Raw genomic sequence first — 6,539 nt, forward strand, 5'->3', positions numbered from 1 at the left:
ACCTGAGCTCAATTTCGAGTCTCATAGCAAAGGGTCTGAATACTTATGTAAATAAGGTATTTATGTTTAAAGTTTTAATACTTTTGCAAACATTTCTAAAAACAGTTTTCGCGTTGTGTGTAGATTGCCTAGGATTTTTATTTATTTAATCAATTTTAGAATAAGGCTGGAACATAACAAAATATGGAAAAACTTTCTGAAGGCACTGTAAGTATAGAATGACGTGGGAGAATCAATTCTTCATCAGGAGTCGACTGTATATCATTACGCTATACAAGATTAAATCAATATCATTAATAAGCGGCATTAGGTCAAAATGAATGAGAAATACTATTGGCCAAATGGATGGAGATCTTTTCTGGAAAGGATACATTTTTAATGCATCAATAACACCAGTCTGACCATTCTCTCATCACCCTGAGAGACATTCCAAAACAAACTAATTACCTGAAAAAAGTGACATAATTTGAACAGCTTTGAACAGCTGACCTGTGAGCTTCCAACAGTACTCTGTACTGTTTGATCATTGCATCATCATACAACTCAAATCAAACTTTATTTAAAAAGAACATTTTACAAAGGTAAATCCATCACACATCTATTCCAGAGTTGCTTTGCTTGCCTAAAGACGTTTCCAGGACTCGGATCATACAAGATACAGTGAGGGAAAAAAGTATTTGATCCCTTGCTGATTTTGTACGTTTGCCCACTGACAAAGAAATGATCAGTCTATAATTTTAATGGTAGGTTTATTTGAACCGTGAGAGACAGAATAACAACAAAAAAATCCAGAAAAACGCATGTCAAAAATGAATTGATTTGCATTTTACTGAGGGAAATAAGTATTTGACCCCCTCTCAATCAGAAAGATTTCTGGCTCCCAGGTGTCTTTTATACAGGTAACGAGCTGAGATTAGGAGCACACTCTTAAAGGGAGTGCTCCTAATCTCAGTTTGTTACCTGTATAAAAGACACCTGTCCATAGAAGCAATCAATCAATCAGATTCCAAACTCTCCACCATGGCCAAGACCAAAGAGCTCTCTAAGGATGTCAGGGACAAGATTGTAGACCTACACAAGGCTGGAATGGGCTACAAGACCATCGCCAAGCAGCTTGGTGAGAAGGTGACAACAGTTGGTGTGATTATTCGCAAATGGAAGAAACACTAAAGAACTGTCAATCTCCCTTGGCCTGGGGCTCCATGCCAGATCTCACCTCGAGGAGTTGCAATGATCATGAGAACGTTGAGGAATCAGCCCAGAACTATACGAGAGGATCTTGTCAATGATCTCAAGGCAGCTGGGACCATTGGTAACACACTACGCCGTGAAGGACTGAAATCCTGCTCAAGGTCCCCCTGCTCAAGAAAGCACATATACAGGCCCGTCTGAAGTTTGCCAATGAACATCTGAATGATTCAGAGGAGAACTGGGTGAAAGTGTTGTGGTCAGATTAGACCAAAATCGAGCTCTTTGGCATCAACTCAACTCGCCATGTTTGGAAGAGGAGGAATGCTGCTTATGACCCCAAGAACACCATCCCCACCGTCAAACATGGAGGTGGAAACATTATGCTTTGGGGGTGTTTTTCTGCTAAGGGTACAGGACAACTTCACCGCATCAAAGGGACGATGGACGGGGCCATATGCCGTCAAATCTTGGGTGAGAACCTCCTTCCCTCAGCTAGGGCATTGAAAATGGGTCGTGGATGGGTATTCCACCATGACAATGACCCAAAACACAAGGCCAAGGCAACAAAGGAGTGGCTAAAGAAGAGGCACATTAACGTCCTGGAGTGGCCTCTGTGGAGGGAGCTGAAGGTATGAGTTGCCAAACGTCAGTCTCGAAACCTGAATGACTTGGAGAAGATCTGCAAAGAGGAGTGGGACAAAATCCCTCCTGAGATGTGTGCAAACCTGGTGGCCAACTACAAGAAACGTCTGACCTCTGTGACAGCCAACAAGGGTTTTGCCACCAAGCACTAAGTCTTGTTTTGCAGAGGGGTCAAATACTTATTTCCCTCATTTTACAATGCAAATCAATTCATAACATTTTTGACATGCGTTTTTCTGGATTTTTGTGTTGTTATTCTGTCTCTCACTGTTCAAATAAACCTACCATTAAAATGATAGACTGATCATGTCTTTGTCAGTGGGCAAACGTACAAAATCAGCAGGGGATCAAATACTTTTTTCCCTCACTGTGTCCAGTATGTGAAAGCGCCCTAAGAGCCTTTTTCACCAATCTTCTGACAGAAGATCTCTTTGTCCTAATGATCTTTCTTTCAGTTTCATCCTGTTTTATTTTTTTGTGGACATTTCTTACATGCTTGAGTAGGTTTGTCTGAAGACTAAAGCTTTTCCTGCAGTCAGCACAGCTACATAGTTTATCTCCTGTGTAAGACAGTTTGCCTGGTTAGGTATTTCTTGATACTGAAGCTTCACCACGGCTAAATTATTTCCCTCCTGTGTGAGTCCGTATATGTTTGGTTACGGTCCCCTTCTGACCAAAGCAGTGGTGAGTTTTTCTCGATGTTTCTAGATGTGGTGCTGGGTTTAGAAGAGTGTTCCCCCAATAGTGGGTTAAGATCCAATGGTGGGCTGCTGTCAAGTCCTACTGGGTCGCTGCTTACGGCAGAGTTGTGGTTGGAAACATTGTTATCGTTATCTGGAGGGTCACAGGGAATGTCATGACCCTTTATGTGAGTCACAGTGACAAAAGGTATGAGATCAACTGGTTTAGTCTCTGTCTGATCTCCACAGTCTGGGTTTGGGGAAGAGACAAGGACAGAAGTGGGTCCTCCTGATCACATTCACTTTTCACACAGGAATAATACAAAATCTAAGAGCACTTGAAGCTGCTCTTCCCCCTGACTGGTCCTGAGTTCCTCCTGTTCCTCTTTAATCTGTGTGGGCTCTGGGTCCCACTGCCCCAGACAGGGGCTCCACTCTTGCTCACAGTGCTGCTGCTCAGGGTGAACCTCCTCTTCAGAGACAGTGAAAGAGAGCTGGAGGGAGTTTGGAGGAAAGGAGAGGAGGAGCAGAGGTTACCTTAGTCTGATTAATCAGACTGTAATACACAATTTCATTGGTATACAGCCTGAAACATTGGAGTGCAAAATCGTGTAAATATTCCTTATAAGCCAGAATGTAGAAAAAAATACATTTGAATGTCACGCCCTGACCTTTGATGCCTGTTGTTTCTTGTTATTTTGGTCAGGGTGTGAATGTTGATAGTTTCTAGAATGTGTATTTCTATGTTGGCCGGGTGTGGTTCCCAATCAGAGGCAGCTGTCAATCGTTGTCTCTGATTGGGGATCATACTTAGGTAGCCATGTTGCCTACCTGTTTTGTGGGATCTTGTTTCTGTGTGTTTGATTGTTTGATGTTAGCCTTTAGAACTTCACGTTATGGTGCGTTTGTTGTTTTGTTCGGTGTTTATTTAATAAAATAATATGTACGCATACCACACTGCACCTTGGTCCAATCCTGTACTCAACGAGCGTGACATTGAACTTACTGTACCGGTTGTCTGTGCGATTTGTCCTTCAGCCGCTCAAAATTTGAGACAAAATATCCAAAGGAAAGTATAGTTTACCTGACATCTTAGAGAGCCGGTGGGTACAGTGCCTTCAGAAAGTATTCATACCTCTTGACTTATTCCACATTTTGTTGTGTTACATCCTGAATTCACATTTATTGAAATGTATTTGTTTTCTCACCTATCTACACACAATACCCCATAATGACAAAGTGAAAACATGTTTTTAGAAATGTTTGTAAATCTATTGAAAATGAAATACAGAAATACAATGTTAGAATCACCTTTGGTAGCGATTACAGCTGTGAATCTTTCTGGATAAGTCTCTGAGAGCTTTACACATCTGGATTGTACAATATTTGCACATTATTCTTTTTTAACTTCTTCAATTTCAGTCAAGTTGGTTGTTGATCATTGCTAGACAGCCATTTTCAAGTCTTGCCATAGATTTTCAAGCCAATTCTAAGTCTAAACTGTAACTAGGCCACTCAGGAACATTCAATGTTGTCTTGGTAAGCAACTCCAGTGTATATTTGTCATTTTAGGTTATTGTCCTGCTGAAAGGTGAATTTGTCTCCCAGTGTCTGTTGGTAAGCAGACTGAACCAGGTTTTCCTCTAGGATTTAGCCGTTTGTTTTTATTTAAAAAAACTCCCTATTCTTTGCCGATGACAAGCATACTCATAACATGATGCAGCCACCACCATGCTGAAAATATAAAGATTGGTACTCAGTGATGTGTTGTGTTGGATTTGCTCCAAACATAATGCTTTGTATTCAGTACATAAAGTGAATTTCTTTGCCATATTTTTTGCAGTTTTACTTTAGTGCCTTATTGCAAACAAGATGCATGTTTTGGAATATTTTTTATTCTGTACAGGCTTACTTCTTTTCAATCTATCATTTTCACTCGGGCTCCTGAGTGGTGCAGCGGTCTAAAGCACTGCATCTCAGTGCTAGAGGTGTCACTACAGACCCTGGTATGATTCCAGGCTGTATCACAACCCGGCCGTGATTGGGAGTCCCATATGGCAGCACACAATTGGCCCAGCGTTGTCCGACTTTGGCCAGGGTAGGCCGTCATTGTAAATAAGAATTTAACTGACTTGCCTAGTTAAATAAAGGTTAAGTAAAAAATAGAAAATGGTGGTTAGTATTGTGGAGTAACTACATTGTTGTGATCCATCCTCAGTTTTCTCCTATCACAGCCATTAAACTCTGAAACTGTTTTAAGGTCACCATTGGCCTCATGGTGAAATCCTTGAGTGGTTTCCTTCCTCTCCGGCAACTGAGTTAGAAAGGATTCCTGTATCTTTGTAGTGACTGGGTGTGTTGATACACCTTAAACATTTTTTAAAACATGTTTTTTTTTATACAAACTTACAAATTCTCTGCTACTTCTTCTCCTCCTCCTCAAAAATACCAGCTGATCCAAAAGATAATCCAGTCTACTCTGAGGTCAAGACAGAGAATGCCACAGGTAAGACCCATTCTACAGGTTGGCAGTCAGTCGTATGTAAATGTGCGATTTTGGAGTTTCGATGAAGAAGCAGAATATGCAATAAACTAATTCCTTCATTTGTTGACTGGAAATGTCAATTTTCAACAGCAACTGGACCTGTTGATATGACCTATGCTGAGGTTGACCTTAAACAGCAGGTCAAAGCCAAGAAGAAGAAAGGTAAGACTAGAAATCCCTCCTTCCATATTCCCCCTATCATAACCCCACCATCTATTTGACCCCTTATTGACTAGCTGTATATTATTATGTATATAACTGTTCTATTATTCTGATGTTTATCCTCACCCCTTACAGAAACAGAAACCCCACCTGAGGCAGATTCGGTCTATTCTCAAGTGAAGCCAGTCACAGCCCCAGGTAAGACTAATAGCCATATGCTATTGATACTTAATATGATACTAATATGGAACTAATGCTCTGATATCAAAGTATACTGTATCTATTTAAAGTATGTCTCTTTGTTTGATTCTTAAGAGTTTGTTTGGCTGCATGTCCTAAACAACTTTGTGCAGGTCCTTGAGGGGGGCAGGGATGGAGGGATGGAGATAGGAAGGGAGGGATGGAGGGATGGATGGATGGAGGGATAGAGATAGGAAGGGAGGGATGGATGGATGGAGGGATGGAGGGACACACCATCAGAGGAGCAGATGGAACCCGGGAACATGGATTATGCACTCTCAACGCACACAAGCACACACACACATTCAGCCATGCACAAACACTCACACACACACACAAGCACAAACACACACACACACACACACACACACACACACACACACACACACACACACACACACACACACACACATACACAATAAAACCTTGTTCAATAAGGATTTTTTTCTTATTTTATTTACCAACAGATATATTGTATTTAAGCATGGTTTAACTGTGTATTACTGTAACAGCTTTGTTTAATTATATGGTGTAAGGATGATGGATATTATCTGCAGCTACAGCAATTGTATCTGTTTTGTATTGTTTTGTTGTAAATGTATTAAAATGTATTATCTTTAATGTATTATGGCTGTCATTCATATGATAGAATAACATATTTGTATATGAATTTCAAAAATATAATAAGTATTATTCAAAAAAAAAATTTTTGCGTTGTGCTTTTTTAATTAACTATTTTTTATCTACCAGATGGCGTGAGTGCTTTCTTACAGTAAATGGATATTCTCATCATCATCAACTTTTCCATATAACCTAATTTGGTCAAACCTTTCAGCATAATATAGATCTTAGGCTCCTAAATGTGTGAGTTAAAGGGACAATATGCTATTGCTACATAAATTTTTTGACTTAATTATATGTACCCATAGAATCTTGAAGAGTTTAACATAAATGCCTCATGAGCAAAGTTCAAATGTCATACCCCATCAGCTGAAGACCCATTGAGATTTTCAGAATGACTTGTTGGGGAAGGGTGTGCCTGAAAAGAACAGTTCTTCTCAGTTTTATGATGTCATATA

Source organism: Coregonus lavaretus, assembly GCF_964263955.1.
Source record: "Coregonus lavaretus genome assembly, chromosome: 7".
In the NCBI taxonomy this organism is placed as follows: domain Eukaryota; kingdom Metazoa; phylum Chordata; class Actinopteri; order Salmoniformes; family Salmonidae; genus Coregonus; species Coregonus lavaretus.